This window comes from Epinephelus lanceolatus, chromosome 3, assembly GCF_041903045.1.
Source record: "Epinephelus lanceolatus isolate andai-2023 chromosome 3, ASM4190304v1, whole genome shotgun sequence".
Taxonomy (NCBI): Eukaryota; Metazoa; Chordata; class Actinopteri; order Perciformes; family Serranidae; genus Epinephelus; species Epinephelus lanceolatus.
In genome coordinates, this window is record NC_135736.1 from 37308110 (window position 1) to 37331926 (window position 23817).

The 23817-nt window shown below is 39.0% G+C and overlaps 1 protein-coding gene across 8 annotated transcripts in view; it reads right to left on the minus strand.

Moving 5' to 3' along the window:
- tenm3 (teneurin transmembrane protein 3) overlaps positions 1-23817 on the minus strand; it is a 567981-nt gene that overhangs the window by 356590 nt on the left and 187574 nt on the right. For all 8 annotated transcript variants that reach the window (XM_078166323.1, XM_078166324.1, XM_078166322.1 and 5 more), the window contains one exon: positions 23272-23352. The gene's annotated coding sequence lies outside the window, so the exon portion shown is untranslated. The remainder of the gene's footprint in view (positions 1-23271; positions 23353-23817) is intronic.

Below are 23817 nucleotides of genomic sequence, written 5' to 3' on the forward strand. Positions count from 1 at the left end.
CTAACTAACCATAAAACATGCATCCTCGAGTTTGTCTACCTGCTGCTTACATTTAATTACTTTTTTTAGTTATTCATTTTTTTTTTCCCCATTTCATTTTGTTGCCATGGTTACCATATTTGCTTTGTTCTGACCCCCAACACACACACACACACACACACACACACACACACAGTGAGCAGATATATAGAAGTGCTACACACATACACACACACACACACACACAGGCATACTCCAAAATCCACACACCAACTCGCTAACACTCAACCTCTGTGGAGAGAGGGGTGACTGTGTAATGGCGTCAAAGCAACAGCTGCGGATGACCTCACATGACCCTTGAGGTTGTCATGGCAGCGTCAGCCTTGTTCCCACAACAACACCACACTGTTCCATTACTGTGCGACATAATTTATTTATGAAACCTTCACTTTACAGGCTTACTTCGTGTGTGAGAGTCTCTCAACATGACAGCAAGAATGTGGATATTCTGTTTGTGCGTTCTTGTGTGTGTGTGTGTGTGTTAGATGCATAAGGCTGCGTACCTGCATGCAAAGGCTTGCAGCCATTTAGAAAACTGAAACCAGGCTGAGATTCCTTTGGGATGGATTCGCAGAGAGATAGGTAGATAGGTAGGGACGCAGAGAAGTGAGTAGAGGAATAGGGCTATTTCTATTTTTGTAATTTATGCTCTTCGGAGCCGTAGCCTTATTGGGACAGCTTACTCCAGGTGAGAATATCAATGTTGAGAAGTTAGATCCTTAACAAGTAATCAGTGCTGGAATGTTGGTATTTATGTGAGTCAAGCTGGCTGTTCAGCTATGAAAGTGTGACAGATATTTTGATAGAGGGACATACAATACTGGTTGTCAAAGGAAAGTCATTAATGTGGAAAGCCACTTCACATAGTTTTATCAGAGAGGCTTTTCCACTATGGAAAGAAACAGCTCTGGGAGAAACCCATCTGAAAATACAGGGGAACCATTTTGACCTCAGATGAGGTGAAAGAGTTACACTGCTTCTATCAGTAGATATTAAACACACAACACATAGCAGTACATAATCGGTATAGCTCATACTACTGGACATCACAGTAACCACACACTGAATTGATTAGGAAAACATAATGTTGTGATAACACATTCATAACTAGGCTAATTGCTGATCTAACAGATGTATTTCTGCAGCTCTGGTTTCACTTTGTCTGTAAGTAAAGGACTCGGACATTAATAGAGTGCTGATTTATATTAAGGCAACGATATATCATACCACACAAACTGTGACCTGGCCTACCTGAGATATTATATACAGTGCATGCGCACGTTTTGGTGGGTCTGTGTGCGATAACCTTGTGTGTGTCTGCTCCCTGTCACTATCTTAGGCGCCTGCAGTCTGAAGGAAAGCATCTGGTTTCAGCATCTGGACACACCGCACACACACACAGATTGGAAGGGTGTTTGATAGAGTCAGTGAGCGGACACCAAGAAGGTTATCTGTGATCAGAGCCTGCAGTTATGGCACACACAAACATGCACACACACACAGATGCACACAAATAGGCCCACACGCCTATCCATCTCACTTTGTTTCTCTCTGTCTTTTTCACACACACAGAGAATGATAAAGCAGTAGATATGTACTGTAGCAAATCAGCGACGTCCAGCAGCCTGATAATCCAGGCAGATGCTATCCATGACTACCTTTCCGTTACGTGGCTAACTGTTAATGTGATGATACACACTATGTCCCCTAAAGGGTTACTGCTTTTTCCCCCTTTACAAATAAACTCTTTGGCATAGTCACAACTCATTGTTCAGTTGAATTTGTGTTGAATGTGTTATCAATTATATTGATATGGCAGTAAAGTTTTGCATCATGATTTAATGGTCCTGAAATTGATCTTTTATTGAAACCAATTCCAGGATTCCAGAGTTGAACATTCCAATGTCAAAGGATGATACAAAGAATGTTTGGGAATACATTAAAAACAGATTTAAGTCTATGTGAGGGACCATGATGATATGTGCTTTAAGCTGTACTTCACCCACAAAATGACCATTTGTATATAAATTACTTACCACATGTTATCTCGAAATCTTCAAGAAAACTTTGTCTCTCTAGCAAGCCTCCACAGTGAACGGAGAATCCAAAAAGGTGAAAATTTGTAGTGAATTGAAGGAAATGGGGTCCACGTTTAACAACTCAGACAACCTGTGCAGGATAATCCACATGCCATTTATTTAAAACTGCACAATATAAAACCCCTCTGCCCATGAGTAGTGTGCCTGAGCATGTGCATGTGTAAGAGCTCCGATTGAGAGTTCAAATGCACGCTCGTGCCAAGGCATGAGATTGTTTGTACTGACATGTTTTAAATCAAAATATTTTAGACAAAATGCATGTGTTTAGGAAGTACTGAGTGGGACACATGAGACTTGGATTATACTGCATGAGTTGTGTGCTGGTTTGTAAACAGATGTTTTGATATAGTTTTTCTGTCGTTAAATGTGGTCTCTGTTTACTTGAATTCATGAAGAATGTTGACCTTTTTTGGATTCTTTGCTCCCCGTGAGGGCAGGTGAAGCGTTCCTATAACTTTGTGCTTATCACCTTTAAAAGGAGACAAAATAAGTGGCTGTTTGATACAAGCAGTATCTAAGGACAGTTTGAATTTGACGAAATTTGCTTAAAGCTGAATGGATAGAAATTTTATCACTGTCACGGCGTTTTCAGTTTCCAACAGCCACCTCCACTAATTTTGTCAATCCTTGCCTCATCACTTGAGGTCAGCTGGCATTGGACTGATAGTAGTGTGGATGCCAGATCTTTTCATATAGACTCAAAATTAATGCAAAAAGTCAATTTTACATTTGTAAAGGTTCAGTCTGAAACATGAAATTTTTCCTGCAATGAAAAGTCAAACTTTTGATTGTTCAAGGTAGCCCGAGGGAAGCTAATAAAAATCACGTTACAGTTATTTCATGGCATTCAGAGAGAACAATGAAAGCTGAATGTTGCACCCATTTGCAAGCACACAGGTATTTTATGCTAGGTAAATTTTAATCGAAATAATTCCAAAATGCCACTTTTTCAATAGAGAAAGTCATAAAACTCGAAATCCTTGAAGGTTCTTTAAAGTACATGGGATTTTAAACATTTTTATAACAATAAACAACATTTTTTTTTGCAAAGATATAGTGGTGTGAAGGCCTGACCAGAGAATGAAGTTACACTCTCTCTAAGTGTGCTGTAATCTTAACTTTTCTTTTGGTAGCTGCAGACTGGACATGTGCATGTTAGTGCATGTGAGTCCCTGCCTGTGTTGGCCCTCCCTGCGTTTAGAAAGAAACTGTAGCCCTTTTTAAACAGGAATTGTGCAAATTTGCAGGGAAACCCAGTCTTTTTTCAGCATTGGCAGTATAAAAACAAAATCGGGGAGTGCAGCAAAATGTCACCTGCCTACTTTTGTTTATACAGAATGCACCTTTTTTTGGGGCAATGGGGGGGCGTGAGCAAGTAACAAAACGTGTAGCTCAGCATGTGACATAAACAGTGACCTGGGAGGGAAGCCACGGCTGGTCAGTCCTTCGGCAATTCTCTCGTAAGTTGGCCCGTGGTTCACCGTCCCCGTCATCTGACGGTTATTGGCCTCTTCGTTTGCGAGGACAAGGAGGGAGTGCAATTTCTTGTCTACTCAGTTGCTCATCTTTCCAGTGTCTGTCAGGTTTGCATTTCCCTCTTGCTATTAGCTGCTCACTAATTCCTGCTATCAGCTGTTTCCTGTTTATGCACCGCCAGTGGGTCGCACGTGCAGCGTCATCAGCATCTCCTCCCACGAGTCATCAACAGCCCCTCCCGTTCGGAAAGTTGGGCACCTTGGATCAACTCGCCAATCCAGCTCTGTGTGTCTAAACGCTCGCAACTTGCCGGCAAAACGGCCCAACATTCGCCAAAAATCTGGCAGTGTAAAAGGGGCTTCTGACCTCCTACACTGCATTGTTAAACAGAGATGGCAGAGTGCACTTCCAAGCATTTACCTAAAGGTGACCTTCCATCAAACTTTAGCTAATGTATACTTAACTTTATGTTTTAGGTATCTACCATTAGCAGGACAGCTAGCTTTGGTCTGAGATGCCGGTGCTCGAGTGCTACATCTACCCTTCTGAATGTCAGGTATAAAACCTTTAATCATTGGCTACAGTAGGAATGAAGTGTGATTGGTTTATGCACACATAGATATTTCTAAACACTTCTTGAGGTTTTGGATTTATTTCAGTATAGTTTTTTCAAAGAATTGTAATTTGTAGGTTTAGCATTTAAGTGTATTATTTTAAATTAGAAAATGTCCTAACTGAGTTGTGGAAATTCCTTTTTTTTTTAAAATCTAGTTGTAGCAACTGCAATGGGAAAATAATTCAAGCATTTTGACGGTGTTCAAACTCATTATTGGTCTGGTCCATGTAAAGTGCTACATCACTTAGAAATGGTGAAAACTGTGAAAAATGTTTGTCAGTAATTACAACGAACTGTATACAGTGTGTGTGTGTGTGTGTGTGTGTTGGGACATTAATTGTGTGTTAAAAGCATGTGTTGTTAGTTCCTGGCCAAGTGTTGCAGAACAAGTCTTAGCTCGGCACTGATGAGGCAACACCTGACTTCAACACATGACTTTCCCTCACCTTTGCAAGACTCTCTGCTCCTTTGTCTGTGTGCCGCTGCTTTTTCTCACCATGTGACTCTCATTACACACCGCTGTATCTCACCACCTCTCAGTCTGTCTCCATGGTCTTCCTTTTTCATTAAGTTTTTTCTCTTTTAATCTTTGATTCTGGCTATCCATGTGAAACACAATATAAGGTTCAATAGTTTTTATGTCAACTACACAAACACTATGTAGTGAATTGAATGAGGTGTGCTCTTGAAGGTCCAGTATGTAGGATTTAGAAACAAGTATAAGCAGAAATGGTATATAATATTCACAACTAAGCTGTCATTAGTATATAATTACCTGAAAATTGCAATCGAGTTTTTGTTCATCTAGAATGAGCCGTTTGTATCTACATATGGAGCAGGTCCCCTTCCACGGAGTCTGAAATGTTCTTCAGTAGCCCAGAACGGACAAACCAAATACTGGCCCCAGAGAGTGGCATTCGTGTTTTTTGGGGTTCTCATTTTTTTCCTTCAGACACATGAGACATTTTAGTTTTGCAACCTCACTATTAGATGTCACTGAATGCTACACTCTGGACCTTTAAAAGGTGACGGAATTAGCATTGTACTCCTCGGACATTGTCTGCCTTACAATCACCGGAAAATAAGACTCGTCCAGTCTTGTTTTCTCCAAATTAGAACCATCTCAAAAATCAAACCAATGCTTTCACACTTAGACCTGGAAAAAGTCATTCATGCATTCATTTTCTCAAGACTTGATTACTGTAACTCCCTTCTTTCCGGCATTAACCAAAAGTCACTGTCCCGCCTGTCCCAACTAGTTCAGAATGCAGCAGCTAGGCTTCTTACTGGTTTTACTAGACGGCATCACAGCACCCCAATCCTGGCTTCTCTCCATTAGCTTTCTGTTTGTTTTAGAATTGATTATAAGATTTTACTGATCTCTTTAAAAGCTCGCCTGGGTCTGGCCCCAAGCTACGTAGCAGAAATGGTGACCCCATATGAGCCAGCTCGTAGCCTTAGATCCTTGGATAGGGGCCTCCTGGCTGTTCCTAAGTTGAGGCTGAAATCTAGAGGTGACCGTGCTTTTGCCATCAGGGCCCCTCGGCTTTGGAACAACCTGCCTGAGGAGATAAGGCTTGCAGACTCTGTAACTTCTTTTAAATCACTTCTTAAAACCCACTTTTATAGACTTGCCTAATGTGATGTTGTCTATTTTAGATTTTAGATTTTAAACTTTATTTTTTATCTGTACATTTATTTATTTATTTATCTTAATGAGTCTATCTTTTATTATTTTATTTGTATTTATTAATCTTTTTTCTATTTTGCCTTTACCTAACCTTTGTGTGTGTAATTTTCTCATTTCTGCCCCTGAGTATTTTGCTTTTGCTTCGTCTGTCAAAGCACTTTGTAAACTCTGTTTTTAAAGGTGCTATATCAATAAAGTTATTATTTATTATAAAGTCTTTGCAAACTATCTTAAGTTAGGACATTAAATTATTCAATTTTAGAATCAACGTTTGTTCTTACAACATAACATTTTATCTTGTATCTTACAAAATAATCATTTAATTAGGGCTGGACGATTAATCGAATTTTAATCATCATTTCGATTTTGGCTTCTCACGATCATAAAAGCATTATAATCGAAGAAAAACAATTAATGCACCGCACGGTGCAGCGTGTATGTACTGTAAGTTCCTGTGCTGGAAAAGCACCATGAATGCACCTGTGTTATGTGCAGCAGCAGCAAGCGTGTGACATGTGTGGATCAATAATATGTGGAGCGAGCGATTGAGAACATGGCAGAAAGGCAGCCTTTGGTTGAGAAGAAAGGTAGGACAACTTCAGTCATCTGGAAACATTTTGGCTTTAAGTTGACGTCGAGCAAAAGGAAATTGTTTGCAAAGTTTGTCACGCTGCCGTGTCTGCCCCCCAAGGCAACACGAGCGGAAAAAAAGAGTCCAAAAAAGTTAATGACTTACAAATTATGGCGAAAAGGTAGTTTCTTGCAACCCTAGAATTAAGATAAAAATATTCACAAACGAAAAACACTTCTGGTTGCTGATAAGTAGTAGGGATAGACCGGATTTTTTAGGGCCGATGCTGATACCGATTTTTTTCCATCACCCTTAGCCGATGACCGATTATGGACTGCCGATTTTCTTGAGCCGATATTTGGGGCCGATACTGTTTAACAGTTAGAGGCTTTGAAAGTTTAAAACTTACCGTTGTCCTGAAGCAGCTTCCAGGGCTGCTTTCACCACTCTACCAGTGGGGGAGGGGTAACCCTGCATGTGCGCTGCAGGGTCTTCCGGCGACACAGAGCTGCCCGTGGATGCCTGTCTGTAAATCATGCCAGGGAAAAATAAATCCCCGAACCCACGCGCGTATCGGCCGATGCCGATACAAGTAAAAAACTCAAATATTGGCCCGATATATCGGCCGGCTGATGTATTGGGCAATCCTTAATAAGTAGTGTTTAACTTTTAATTTAACACTAAAAATTAAAACCCTCAGCGCGCACTGCAGCGCAAGCAGACAGATGCACGACTCAGAGCAGCATGTGTCACTGACACCAGACTCAGAGCGCAGCGGACCGATGGAAAATGTCACCATCAGCATATTATTTTACATCAAATTCATTATTACATATCATTATTTTGAGTCACATTGTTGAAAGAAAGTTTAGCTGTCTGTGTTCAAGCAGGATAATAGGTCTCCATTCATTGCACGTCGGGCTTTCCATTTCCTTGTCGGAGATGGTGTTGCGTTCAAGGCCCCCCCCCCAAAAAAAAAATGGGAGAAAAAAAAGGCCGAATATTCAAATTTTTTTTTTACAATCGAATCCTGTGCCATTGAATGAAGCTTCAAAGCTTCGAATTTTTTGGGTCAGCCCTAGTGTTTATTGTTATTTATTGTTTTTATTGCTATTATTATTTTATTTTTTTTTACTTGTTTACTTGTTACTAATTTATTTCTGGCTGTTCTTTTAAGTTATATTTAAGTTTTGAAATCAATGAATAATCATGTTTATTAATCGTGATTTCAATATCAATCAAAATAATTGTGATTATTATTTTTGCCATAATCGTCCAGCCCTACATTTAATAATATTTCTTGTTTTAACACGATTGCTCTCATGTTATAATGATTAAAACAGGCTAGCTAGCCCTGAATCAACTACACAACATTATCGATCCATCAATCGTGCAACATGATTGGGCCATGCGGCAGGATGTTTTCATGTATTAGTGTCTGTGGCTGTGGGCTGATAACATATTGTTCTGTGTGTTGTGTAATTATTGTGTCAGGATTTGGTGTCAGATTAGATCAGTGATCATCGGGACCGACCGCCACCTCCTGACAGCACACAAGCCCAAATGGCGTGACATTTATGACAGTGCTCCTATGTGAACAATCAGCTCAGCGGCCTGATCAAAACCAGACATCCCCTTTATTTACCAGCAGTGAAGACCTGACTACCATCCTTGTCAACAAACTGGACCTCTCTGAGGTTATTTATGTTTTAATGTACAGTACGGAGCAAAGGTTATAAAGTATGCATTGCTGAGCACCACATATCCACCATCACTACCACTCTACCTCTACTTTGCGTAACAACTCAGCTGCAGAGGGATAGGGTGGGCCGTCCTTGACTATAAACATCTTAGTTACCTGATTTCCTTTCTGCCTATGTGTTGGCTGAATCAAAAAATCAGTTCATTTGTTTCTCCAGTATTGTGGTCAGGAAGAATAAAAGACAGGCTGAAAGCGTCACGAAGAAAGACACAATCAAAGGTGATGAGATTGAAGATGTTAATCTCTAATGACAAATTACGGCCCTGCGTGCAAGTCAGCATGCTGCCTTGAAGTTCTATGTGATTCAGGAAGTGTCTGTAGGTGTGAGTGACGGGGCCCACAGCTAATTAAAATAACTAACACAAGAATCAAAGGAAGTTTTTGGCTCACCATGTAAATATATCACTACTTGTCATTTTTAACAGTCAAAATATTTATTACACCTCCACTCTCATACAGAAGGATTTTAAAAAGAGTGTTAAAATGTACTGTATGAATAGAGACATTGTATGTAGCAGTAACATAAGGTAAACACACATGGGAGGACTTGTACCTCCTCTGCTCCTGTATGCTCACTGTGCATATGACTGATGCATTTTACAGTGGCTTGTATGTGTGCACTGTTAACTGTGTGTACATGTGGATGTGCAGATGAATGGATGTGTATCTGTGTGTGTGTCCCTCCCTGCAGAAAACCACCGGGACCAATGACAGGCCCTCGTGGAGCAATTTGAGCCTATGAAGATGTACTAGTGGGAAGCTGAGAGCTAATTAGAGCAGCATAGGAGTGTGTAGACTGTTCGGCTGGATAGGGACAGATCTAAATATCTGCAGTGAAGCTGTGATTCATTTATTATGGCTTGGGACCCAAAGAGTTGGCGCCCTGCTTTTGGTGGGTTCCCACCTGACAAGCTCATTAATATGGTTCAATGAGCATCAAGTCCCAGGATGCAGCTCAAAGCATGTAGCAGAAACTTACGATTTTTTTTTCCCATTTATAATATGCATTGATATTATTGGAACAATGGATTGAGGTAGCACAAAAAGTTAAGCCCTCCTATTCCTTCACTGTAACTCTGTTTAGACATGTGCAAGGTGCAGGGCAAGGTCAAAGGCATAAGGAAACTCATGTCCGCATCTGATGTGTATGCAGTACGTTTATAAGTACATGTCACTTGACAGGCTAAAAGAGCTCTCGCCCTGTATAGGCTTTACCACTCTCCTTCCCCGAGGCAGCACACTGAAATCTATATACAGAAATGGCTGATAAGGATGAGCTACCGTCTTTTGTCTGACCATTTATAGAAGACCATCTGCATCCACTTTTCTTGAGCACCTGACAATGACTATTGACAATCTAAATTGAATTTGTGAAGTGAGCATATATCTTCCGGGAAAACCTCCTGAATGATAGCCTCACTGCTGAATTCCTGCCAGGTTTTGGTAGCACAGTGGTGCCGTTCTCTGAGTGGATTTAATGGTTGCATCAGAGTGCAGATTATACTTTGTTCACTCTGTCCCTACCTGCTACGAATCTATTGCTCGCTAGCCAGCTGTCTGCAGACATCAGGCCAGTGCCAAGTCCAGTCAAGAAACACAAACAGCAGGAGAGGATGAATTAGCGTGCCAATTTTTCTACTCTATCTGTCTTGAAACTAAAGTTTCATTTAAGTGGATGTCTGCTGAAGCAACAGCTGTATGGAATAACCTGTATTTTTTAATTACGCATATCAATGGCAGCCGTGCAGATTGTTCAGGTCTTTAATTATTCTTGCTCACCTTTCATGTAGGCTACATTAAGTCCTGAAAATTATGAAAATATGATGTTTCAATTTCCCTTAGTTATATTTTATCATTTTTCTACCCAGTTTTCTACCCCAAAGACGTTAAATCAAAATCTTCACAGAAAGCTGCTTGGCTTTAGAGCTGCCACGATTAATCAAGAAATCTTAGTTTTCAACTTTTAAATTATTCACCAACTAATATGATAATTAATAAATTTATGTGAGTGAATTTTAAGTGAGAAAAGTCAAAATTCTCTTAAATATGAATATTTTCTGGTTTATTTCCTCCTCTATGAGAGTAAACTCAATATTTTCAGGTTGTGGACAAAAAATTGACAATGTCTTCTTGGGCGTTGGGGGAATACTGACTGCAATTCTTCACCATTTTTTGATATTTTGGAGATCAACTAACCAACAACGTAATTTAGAAAGTCATTTGACAGATTAATCAATGATGAAAATAATCGTTAGTTGCAGACAACTTGGCTTACAGCTTTTTTGTGGAGAAGAGAAAAGGGGAAGCAAGCTGTCCTGCACAAGAACACCTTATCTCCAGGGACAAAACTATCAAATAAGGATCTTTACTTACAGAATTAATTGCGGAGCAAACATGATCAATGTGACCATGCTTGCAAAGAGACAGAAAAAAACGAGCATGAGCAGTGAGCCATTATAAATACATGTAAAGGGGCTAGGTCTAGGGTAACTCCAACTGCCATTTCACTGCACATAATTTCTATCATCCATGCTTCTATCCATCTATCCATCCATGAAAACCAAAGGAGTGCTCTATCTATGCTTCGTTGGGCTAAAAGGCTACAATGTTGCTGCTGACAGCCCCCAGTTCAAGCTGTCACTACACTCCAGGGCCAAATGGTTGCTACTTAAAAATACCGACAACATAGTGCTCCCACTGGGGTTTGACTGATATGGGCTCCTGGTGGCCTGTAACGATAAAAACACTACTGCTTCTTCTTTTAAAACCATAGTTGAAAATAATCTGTCACAAAAAAAGTGCAAAATGCAACATCCAAAAACACTTTTCACTGAAAGCCAAATTAATAGAGGTTTTGGTTTCAGTTAAGTGAGCAGGAGTGGGTTGGGTCAAGTGAGAACTTTGTGTCTTTTACTTAATGTGGAAAACTGAAGAGTAATTACAACTAATTCTAACATGAGCGATTTTTAAAATGTTGCTTATGGTACTGGATCAAATTGAATAGACCAATTGCAACAGTATGGCTAAATATTAAATCAAAAGTCCCAGTTTCAAAAATGTCTGGAAATCTGCCAACTACAGCCACGGGAAATGCTGTTTGCCCAAGCTTAGTATAATACCAAAATCATCTGCCACTCCACTGACTTTGGCAAAAATGGCACGAATTGGAGCTAGGGCAGGTGTAAGAGCAAGGAAATTGACTGGTGCCCAACAAAAATGTAAACTGCAACGATGTTTGCACTAGTATGCTAATACAGCACCAAAACCACAGCTAAATCCTTCCACATCCACAAACCATGAGGGAACCATCAGGGATGCCATCACCACACGCTCTGCAGCCTCCAACTTTGAGCTGCTCTCTGGGAAAATGGACAGTTGCAAAGCAGCAGCCAAGAATGTACGAAGCACAAATGAGGCAAGAGGGGACTAAATTGCAATGCACAGATTGAGGAAACTGTCGGGATTACATTTCACCGGAATTGCACCTTATAGAATTTCATGTAACAAATAAATAAAATTGGTTGACTGATGGTTTAAGTTGCATTCACACAAAAATATAGATGTGTTTTCTGCCTTGCCCTTGGCTCAGCATTTGGCATGCTATTGCCTCATGTGGTGCTTTTTAAAACACACACACACACACACACACACACAAACACAGAGAGCACCAAACATAGATTGCATCAATTGTCAGTATATTGTGGTATAACTACATCAGGGATGAGGGGACTGAAGCAGAGAGAGATGGAGTGATAGACAGATGGAACCAAAGTAACATATTGTGACAAGTCAATTTCACCCGCTCACAGGGGAACAATGAAGCAAAAAACCTCTATTTGTAACAGTGTGTTTAGACACACACAAACACTCGCTGGTGCCACCTTACCAGCAATTTTTCACTTATATCAAAAAGAGCTTTCAAAGAATTCACCTGAAACCAAAACATACAGAAACAAAAACTTTAGAAGTGATGAGAAATATGCACCCATTTCAAACGTTATCACTCGACTGAATTAGTGGTTATTAGCCTTATGGGTATGGGTTAGATGGGGCCTGCTACATCTTCTAGTAGGTTCAGAAGGTCGTTATCAGTTGTCATTGGAAGCAGTTTGCTTAAGTTTCACTTTTAGCTTCATTATGTAGTTAGGTTTAGAGAAAGAGATCACTGTTTGTGTTAAAATAAGCACGTTTGGGGATGTAACATAGCGTTAAGTGACAAATTTGCGCATGTCAGCTAAAATAAGTCGATGCTGATTTTTATTTTCCACACCGGACACAAATCCCGCTCTCCTGGGTGAAAGTCCAGCGTTTGTTCGATCAACCCCCCTCCTCAACCTCCTCCAAATGCAGATTTTCTTGCTCTTTGTACTGGCAATACTTCACCAGACTTCCTCTTTTGCTCCAGTCATAATCACTACACCTACTGGATGTTGCAGCGGAACAATAAACACAGCCATTTCATGGACTGATAACGGCTTTCTGGACCTACCAGTTGGTGTAGCAGACCCCTTCTGACCCATAGCTATGAGGCTGATAACCACCAATAATGCCCATTCAAACGAGTGAAGATGTTTGAAGCAAGGTAAATGTGAAATAAATAAATAAATAAATAAAAAAACCTTGAGGAGAATGTGACATGAGGACAGGAGATGTTTTTGTAATGAGTCTAAAGTGTATGTGTGCATGTGTGTGTGAACCAAAGAGAGTGAGTGTGTGGAAATGAATGTGCAGAAATTAGGTGATTTGCCTATGAGCAAATATTCAGCCATCAACGCAGCCTGCGACACACACACACACACACACACATGCTCTGTCATTAACCATAGTCTACGGCTCTCTCGCTCAAACCAACCAAACACATCATTATACAGTCAAAGTCATCTAGGAGCAACCAAACCATTACATATGCCAATTATTAATGTGTTTTCATTCAATTACACACACACACACACTCACATTTACAAATAAGAAGTGCGGACTGTGACAATGCGCTATGCTGCTGGAATGTTTCACTAACCAAGGTAATCAGGAACCATTATCATCAACCACATCCAAACTGTTTATTTTGATCAATGCACACATGTGCTGTACAACAACATGATACCTGTTGAGTTCCCATGGTAACAGCCTTTCTACTCATGTTCCTTCTACTGCAATCATATCTTGATTGCAATGAAGACATTTCTTTGTCTTGTTGTAAGTTGAATTTTTGCTCAGGAAAAACGTGGATGAAATTAATATTTGAAAGTTATTTGCTGAGAAGGAGCTTATGTAGGTGGGCTAACACGCTGAAATAATAAAAGAGATATTTGTACTAAAAAAATCAGTAATATGATGAAGTGATTATATATATTTATTGAAGGAACAAAAGACGAGGTAGCTCAAATTACAATAAAAAAAAGCTAAAGGAAAAAAATAACTCTCAATGCTGAAACGTACTCACATAGCCCCTTTAAAGGCTAAAATATATACTTACTATCGATACCATTGAATGTTAAGATTTTTCCTTTTTTATGTCATTGTATTTACCTCCTAATTCTTATTTAGTATCATTGGAAAGTTCTTACAAAATATATCTGACAGATTCATTATTTTTTTTCTCCTCATAAAAATATTATTATTATTATTTTATTTATTTATTTATTTATTTATTTATTTATTTTTATCATCAAGAATTTGGACTTATATTTGGCATTGTGTAAATGTAACCAAGGAACTAAATTTGCTCTTAGATTTAAATTGATTGAAATGTTGATCGCATTAACAATTTCATCAAATCTTCCACAAATTCTATAAGCATTAACCAGAGTTTTGTCGCTGTAGGCAAACATATGGAATACATTATCTTCCACAGCACAGGCAGTTCAAAGCCAGTTATTTTAGCTTTGCCATTTCTTACACATCCCAGCTATATCTTTTAGTCTTTCTCTGAAATCCTCCTTTTCCCCTCTCTCTGCTTATTCTTTCCAGCACTCCATCTCTCGCTCTCTAATATTCCTTCTTTACCTCTTCCTCACTCGCCATCTCTCTGTAGGATTGACTGAAGACTTTGGTTTACATCTCGCTGCCTCTGTGTGTGTGTCACAGTAAGGACAGTAAGGATCTGCGGCTGGGAACAAACACCATTTCCCATTAGTTGTGTGCTAACACAGAAACAACTCTGTTGGGTGTGCGTATGTGCATGTGTGTGTGTGTGTGTGTGCAGCCTAAATGATGTGTTAGCCCCAGTTACTCATGTCTCAGTTGTGAGATCTATCATCAAAGAGTGAGGGGGTTTGGGCTAGCAGAGAGAGAAACATGCAGAGGGAGAGACAAAGTGAGAGAAATAATAGACAGAGACTCATCTTCACTTCTCATTGAGACCCTATAAAAAGCAACATGGATGCTAGAAGAGATGGAGGTAAAGAAGAAGCCAGCAAGATGGAGAGCACATAAGAGACCACCTACAGTAAATTGCCTGTACATTTACAATGTATAGTTGCTGTCATTTTCCTCATTCAGTGAGTTCATGAAATGCTTTCAGTGGTATAGTATTGATGCTGTTGTGATTTGAAATATTTAGTCAGGAACACACAAATGAGAATTGCACATCGATCTAAATTTAAACGATAAAGGACCGACTGTGCAGTGTGCACTTGTCCCATAGCAACCAAGGCTAAGAGCAAATCTACACAACAAAAGAGAGCATGCTGAGGCACTAAACTGGTAATGCATGTGCTCCTGCATGGACATAACAGGAAGAAAGGGGTCATTCAGCAGTATTCTGCTAAACATTCTATATATAGTTGTACTTTGTGTGTAATTATGTGCAATTATTCAGCTGAAATTCAGTGAAATTCTCAACCCTAGTCATGTTAGACCTTTTTGTTTTAATCTGTGAGCAAGCCCTTGATACATGCTCAAACAGGATTTGATGCTGCATAACGCTCCAGGTCCAATCACTCATGAATGCAGCCACAAACAATGGAAATAATGCAACTGTAAACAATGTCAACAAATGACCAAAGCAAACAAAACACCCAGCCACTTCTGCCGTGTAAAACCCTCTCCACTTCACTACTGTATTAAGAAAATCACCACACATCAATTACATATTCAATCAATGCAATTAGCAATTAGCCTCCTAATTAGCAATTAAGTGTACCATTACATCAACAATATGCTAACGAGACCTTGCTAATAACTAGCAGGATTCTCATCAACAGGGGGCTTTGATTGCTGTAGTCATGGAGGGCCTTAGTAGGCTTTTGTTCTCTGTAATGAATGAACATGTGAGATGTGTAAGACGTGTTGAATGGAATGAACAACAGCATAGAGCTACATGGAATCAAACACAGTCAAGTTCAAGAGTACAAACAAGAACACACACCAACAAATGAACAGTTATGAGTAATTCTGCAGTGTATTTAATCTATACTCTCACTGTCAAGTGTGGAACCAAGGTCACAATGTCGACTCGGATCGTGATTGCCAAGACCGACATATACCGTAAAAAAAGGTAACAAGGTGGAAATATAAATTGCATATTTCTCATTTAACCAAACACAGAAAAATACAAATATAATCAAACCACAAGTTATGGACAATAAATAGTATTTGTTAAAGGAATAAAAATGATGGTTCATTAAAGTCAACTCATCCTGAATAAACACCAGAAAAATGTGCAGCCCAACACAAGTGAACCATGAACACCATTCAATATGTGGATTGTCCAGAGAGCAGCAGTTTACTGTTTCCTCACATGAATCACTTCTTTCTGCAGGATGAATTGACTCTTAGTTGTGCATTCATCCAGTAACCCAAGATAAAATGGAGCTTATAATTACAGGAAATCTAATTATCATGTCACAAAAAAACCACAGTGAGATATACAATATTTTAATGAGTGTTAAATGTTACTTAAAAATCAACTCAAGTGTGCAGGTGGAATGAAAAATCCTATGTTTTCTTGCACCGTGGTAAAAGTACATCTAACATACTGCATCATGTTACCATATGATCATTAAGCTTTTAAGAGACGTTATTTTTGTGTGCATGGTGTGATGAAAATAAATGCCATGATATTTAAGACCTGGCACAAGTCAATGAAGAGAGCAAGCTTAAATCCTACTAATCCCAGACACCAAAGTGGCATTCAATATTGCGGACAAATTCCGTATCGCATCAACAAAGCAGTACAAGATTTTTTTAAAATGTCAGCAGAATACTGTTCTATATTTGGATGCATTGAAAGACTGAGTGTTTAGATATGTGGGTGAGTGTGTTTGAGATCTCATTTTGGGTATGTGAGCATGTATATACTGTATGTAGGTGCAGGTTTGGATGAGTCTCAGTGCTTGTGCTTGTTTGTGAGTATGTGTGTGTGTGTATAAATATTTCAAACTAAAAAAAGATCTGTGTGTTACATCTGTGTGCATCCTCTTCAACAGGAACATCTCTAAACTCTGTCATGATTTTGCATCACTATAGCATGCAGGAAAACACAAAATGGGTAAAGACAGTGCTTTTATCTCAACTGGTTGAGATAAAACAAACAAGTGGGTGTGTCGCTGAAATAGAATAACTCTGCGGATGACCTAGTTAAGTAATGCTGTTTACAATTTACAATAAAAATCTGGCACTTTGTCAGTTGCTTGTGGTCCGTGCTTTTTCCCTCTGCCCTGTCACAGTACAGTCCAGTGCACCTGCTGTACCACCACTCGACTCTTCTGACAAAGAGTCAATCACACGGGAGGCAGCGGAGGAGGTCGGACCAGCCTCTGGTTCAAAAGTAGTTTAACAGACTCGACTGAGAGTGTTGGAATGAAGAAAAACAAGCTGCTCTGTATTGCCTGTCTCTGCTCTTCCATTGACCTTCTCTGATTGTATTACAGTTAGCTTTATAGTTAGGTATTTTTGAGACAAGATTCTGTTTACAGCCCGTCATGCTGCTTCCTGTTGCTTTCTGTGTAATGACGCAGCTATAACAGTGCAGTGACCCCCTTCAACAACTTGTGAGTGGACTCAGGGCCTTGTCGACTGATAACTCCAATAATCGAGAAGGCAGCAGGCCTAACTGTGACTAGGGTTGCAGTGACATACCAGTTTTAAGGTACATCATGATATTAAAGTTTACGGTTATAACACCGTGCACATTTGCTTATCTATGGTGATGAAAAAAAGTGTAACTGAACAGAGAATCTCACCATTTTTTAGATACACATACTTTACACATACTTCGATTAAAAATGGTTTCAAGTTTCAATTATAGTAATAAAAAGTTTATTCAACCAAAAAATAACCCTTGTGCTTTCCTTTCTTTAAGGGTCATTCTGACTGATATTAATATAAAATCGGTAATACCGTGAAACTGCAATATTTCCTGAGATCAAACTCTCATAGAGTTGCAACCCTAACTGCGGCAAAATATCAAGTTTATCATTATGACAATGAACACTACTTATGAGCTCTGAGTAGTTTTGTATCTCTAATACAAACACACACACACACACACACACACACACACACACGCACCACTTCCTTTGTTATACACACACATAACTACAAAGACACTCTGTCCTCTCTCTTTATGAATACTTTCCTCACGTCCTTTTTGGTCTGTCTGGACATATTTGTTCTAACCTCTCGTTCTTTTAAACAGTTCATTAAACTTGCTGAAACCTCCAGCAGAAGCGGTCATTGATTTAAAAAGTCTGCTCGTCTCCTCCTCTCAGTCAGTATGTGTTGCAAATTTGGTTAGATAGTACCATCCATATTTTAGCTCAAACCGAAGTGAGATAATCAGACTTTGCTTCTTCTCTGAATACCCCAGTGGCTTCCTTTCACTTGGCATCATCAGACCATGATAAGTTAACTTCCAGAATCCTGTTGCTTTCAGGAAAAATAGTAAGAGCAGATTGTGGTCTGGGCAGAAATATACTGTGCAATAAAGAAAAGAACCACAGCACAGTGTGTGTGCATGTGTGTGTGTGCATGGTGAAAGTACATGTGAAAAATGAGTGAGACAGAAAGAGGGCTGTGATTAACACCTAACAAGAGAATTCTTCATTTTTTTCTCAATACTTCCTGGCCATTTTATTGGTCTTTATGGTCCCACAGGAACCACCTCCCTATAGTTAAAGCCACTTGATTGACTTTTATGCTCCCTCAGGGCAAACCTCAGGGGCCCGAGTCAGGAAGTGAAGAGAGAGAAAAGTGGATTAGTGGGTAACGGTCATTCTTTAGAAATTCGATCAAAATCTGAAATGTACTCCAAGGAAAGAGCTTAAAGTAAAGGAAACAGTTGATAACTTGGCTGTCTGTTTTATGGTTTATGCTGTTGTGTCATAAAGAACAAAGAAAAAGGTCCATCCACCCTCAAAACTCTCATTAAGTTTTTATTGAGCTCATCTTTCTTGGTTTTAAAACTTGTCGACAAGTGATCAACACCAAATGTTAGCAGGGCAGCTCTTTGTCATCCGTGAGGTGTCTATAAACCTTAAAATGATCTTTAACTTAGAGTAAAGGAAGTGCTTTTAATCTTAAAGAACATGCAAGTAATGAAAATGTTAATGTCATTAAACATACAAGATATATAAAAACACTAACTGTAATCACCCAGCTGCCATTTGCTTACACTAAAAATAAAACGCATTCTTTAGATGGAACCTAAAAACTGAGGCTTATTTGCAATACAATATTCTATGTATGCAGGAATCAAATGCTGCATTCCTTCAATCCATTATGGAAAACCATAGGGTAAAGTCTTTGTTGTCTTTATCTTCTACAATGCAGATTTGTACACCAAGGCATCAGTGTTAATGTAGCAAATAGCTATTCCAGAATAAAACACCATCCTACACGCTGTGTCTACTATCACAAAAGGTCCAATGGCTTTCAGGATTCTCCACTCATTTATTGCCACATCAACCGAAGCTGACAGCAATTTGTCTCTCTGTACTCAGGTAAACAAATGACAAGCCACTGAAATACAAATAGCTCATATTTACACCCACATACATTTCTCAGTCCGGTATTCATTCCATTGGACAATCCATTATATGAGTCAAAACCAAAAGCAGTCAGCAAACATGGGTGCAGAGCAGTGGGAGCTTCAGCGTGTTTAGAGTGCTAAAAGAAATGAAAATTACAGTAATTACCTTGATTTAACATAGATGTTTGTGCTCAGCCTAATCAGACATAAATAAGTATTAGGAGACTAATTTATGTCGAAAAGAAAAATTAGCATTAAGCTGCTCACACAGCCTGCACCGCATTGCCTACACATATCAGAATGTATAGCGTAAGGGTTCTCAACATCTGCCTACTGAGTGTTTCTGCCTGCCTGACAAAAATGCACAGTAATCAGTGGTGCATTGGTAGATGATGAGGTGGGTGTGCTACTATGTAGATGGGTAGGTTACTGAGGAGGAAGTGGCTATACTTTTCTACATATTCCAATGACTTTTAAGCCTAAAGATGAGTATACTGTGCACGGCCAGAAAAGAGGTGGGTATACCCTGTATACCTGCATACACCCTCCATTACATCACCAACAGTCATCACTCATGAACAATTAAAATACAAAACAATGAAGCATGAGCATCTCTCATTAGTCTGTTTAGCAGCTTAACTAACGTCACCGTGATTAAAGATCAAAACCACAGGACATGATGCATCAATACGATACACATTCTTCATAGTCTATATGTTGTTTCATGAACCAGCACTGTCTTTATCTCTCACACGAAGGTCAACAAGAAAAGCCTTGTTTTTTTGTAAGAAAAAAAAAAAAAGTCTCCCATTTAATAAGGACCATGTCAAACTAAATGTCACAAACAATGTGACCTTTTCTGTTCAAAAAGCTATAGTTCATGGATAGGCTACTCTCACAATACTGGAACTTGTAACTTCGATACATAACCTTGAAAATATCAATATTCTGTATCATTTTCAACAAAACATGGAAAATTTGAAAGAGGCCATACACCAAAAAAAATATTTAAAAAAAATAGGTGTGCCATATCATCTCATTCACGATTATACCAGTATAATTTTTTAGATTTTTTTGATATGAAAAATTCATATTGTGATCGTGATATTTTGACTTGTTGACATATTGACGTCATACAGTTACCCACGGAAAAAATAAGCATGGCTGAAATGGAAATTATTACCGACTCTGCAATGGTTCCAAAAGAGGAGCAGCTTCAGTAGTGTGGAATAAACTGTGGCATCCTGAATGTTTTATGAACAGCCCCAGACTTCTCAGACTCTTTTAGCGAGTTACCCCTCAGAGGGAACTCAATCAGCGGCTCCTCTGGCAGCAGCACAGCGTCTCCTCCTCTCCTCTCTTGCAGTGTGCACACAGAAGTCAAGTCATCAAGTGATTGTCATAAACCTTTGGTAACATAAACCTACGTGATGCTCGCGGCTCCACAAAAAACGACACATATGTGAGTATGCAATAGTTCTGGTATCAAAACAGCTTGTCACAGGGTACAGCGTGATGATTAGAGGAGAAATGGCAGAGCATAAAGGTCCAGGTGGGCCAAAAAAAAAAAAAAAAAAAAGAACAACACATTTTAGATTTTGCTAAAAGAGAAAAAAAAATGGTACATTGTACATTTTTTTGTATTTGGAAACTGTTTATTGTCTAATTTGTGGTAGATTTCATTTTGCTGAACTATGAATATTGTATACAGAATTTGAATCTCACTCTGAGTTACTGTTGATGTTCACAAACTAAAGAAATAAGAAATAACTTTTGTTTAGTTTTTACTGAATATTTGAAGGCAAACTGTTAGGTTAACATGTAAAACAATATCACTTATTTTGTGACAATTTTATTTTCAGAAATAAATACTTTTTTTTCGCTACTAATTTGTCATATCAAGAATATTGTAATTGCAAAACATTGACATTATTTTACGGCCAGATTGCCCACCCCTAATTGAAAGATAAATATAACAAGGCTATGACATGACAAACACACAAAGACTTTTCTTGGTTAGTAGCAGAGAGCAGCTAAATGATCGCAGTAAAGATTAACAATAAGAGAGAGTGGGAAAGAGCAGCTGTTAGCGGTGTACTGATGCTGCGGACAAGAGTATTGAAACTGTTTTAAATATTCAGAATCAATATGTAAGACGAGACTACATCTTACTCTCGCTCCAACCTCTAACACCTTATCTCAAAAAGTAAAATGGGAAAAAAGGGTTAACATGTCTGTATGAAACCGGCACAACTATAAATAATATGGACTTCACTTTTAATATTTAAAAAAAAAATAAAAAATGTGTGCGTGTGTGTGTGTGTGTGTGTGTGTGTGTGTGTGTGTGTGTGTGTGTGTGTGTGTGTGCGTGCATACGTGCGTGTGTGTGTGTGTGTGTGTGTGTGTGTGTGTGTGTGTGTGTGTTTGTTGTCCAGCGTAAAATGCCAATGTACCCACCTGGGAGAGAAGAGTAGATCGACCAAACAGAAAAACTGTCTATGTGGACATTATTCCAAAATCACTGTGTGTGTGTGTGTGGGTATGTGGGTGTGTATTCCTGTGTGTATGCACGTGTAAGTCAGAGCATACTGTGCTGTTTAGATCGCTATGGGACTTTTTAGTGTTTTGGTCAGACAGCATCATATATCATGGTGGTTTTATAACCCAAAGAGCTGTCTGAAAAAGAGCAAGAGAAGAGGGGAGGAGATAAGAGGAGGAGAGGCTGGAAGGAGACAAGAGAACAGCGAGAGGAAGACAACATGGAGGAGGCCACTTGAAAATTTTCAGTTCAACAGATGTGAGAAAAAAAGGCTTTCTGTCTTTGATATTCGCTTTCGTACCCCTTAAGCCTCAAACGCATCACAAAAAGATAGAAATTAAAAAAAAAAAAAAGAGTATTGTCATTCGGTAAAATATTATTTTGCAGATGTCGTTCACAGTGTTGACATTTTAGCTTTGTTCATTTATTAACAAGGGGCTGCTGGATCTCTTCTGATGTTTACTGTCATTATCATCAATAATATCTGTATACATTATGTAGGTCATCACTATTTACTCACAAGCAGATGTAGAGTGAGAAGTGAGAGCACTATTCACCATCAAGCAATAACCAGCAGAAAAACTGTGGCCTATTCTTGTCAGATATCTATTATGTTATTTATTCAATCAAAGACAATGTTCACATGTAAGCTGATAAGTTTAATAATTATCTGTCCATCAGTCTAAAAATACACAGACTGATGTGATGTATTTATAATTGTTAAATGCTAATACACACATGTATACAGTACATGAGCCATAATGAACACTGTGTTTGTACAGTATGTTTGTACGTGTGAGTTTAATGTGTTTATGCGTATGTTAAATTATATGTTATATTTTGTCTTTATATAAAGCACCCTGAACTGTTTTTGTATGATATGGTGCTAAACAAATAAATTGAAACTGAACGGAATTGAATTTTGCCAGATTTACGAGTTCTGAAATAATGGCGACAACTCTACGCTGCAAAACATGCAAATAAAACCAACAGGAAAAAAAATAACCACAAAAAAAATAAAAAATAATGTTTATCGAATTTTTCAGACATCCTCCTCCCCCTTTCTTTTCCCAGCTCTGTGTGTTCAGGACAGTGGTGATAAGCTGAAGCTTTTAGCCGGCTGACAGAGTAAAGCATGAATGAAATGAAAACTGAATAATGTGCTCCAGCTCTGTGTGTTGGGTGTTTATGGCTTTATACGCTACTTCTTGGGAGTTCCACCAACTCCCCGTGCAACAAATGAGAGCCAATACGGTCTAAAGAGCTAAACGAAGCCAGTTGTCCTCTGGACTGAGTGGGCTGTGCGCACACACACACACAAGCAAGCATATACACACACACACACACACACACAAATATAAGCATGCTGGCCTATTTGGCAACTGTTGCTCTTTGCCAACCCTTGCAGCAGACATACTGTAGTGTGAGTGTGAGTGTGTGTGTGTGTGTGTGTGTGTGTGTGTGTGTGTGTGTGTGTGTGTGTGTGTGTGCAGTCATACATCATTACCTGTGCTGGCAGGTGTGAGGCAGAGGGGAGTCTCACGTTGAAGCATCAGTGTCGTTCAGGACCATACAGCCGTACACAGCGCTAAAGAAACAGAAACGTACCAGTAAGTAAGGAGTCAGGATCCTACTGGTACCAGTATGTGGCCTAGTGTGGCCATGACTTTTATTCCTGATAAGCTAGGCCTAGGTGTTTGTTTGTTTGTCAATTTTATAATAAAAAGAGACAACCCTTTTTTGAGGCCAGAAATGCAGAATTTATTCAAAAGCCTAGCGTGTTACATTTCAGTCCAGTAACCATCAAGATCAGGGGTGCCACGTACAGTCCCATTTGATTGCAGGTTGGCCAGACCAGTAAAACCACTGCATAATATCCTATAAATAACAAACACCTCCATTTTCCCTTTTTTTTAGTTTAAAGAAGTACATTTAAAAAATGCTAATCCACTTACAAAACAGATGACACACAGTCTGTGATGTATCCAGAAGAATAAAACTGCAATTTCAACAATACTTCTCAGTTTTTCCATATTCAGTCAATCGTCTACTC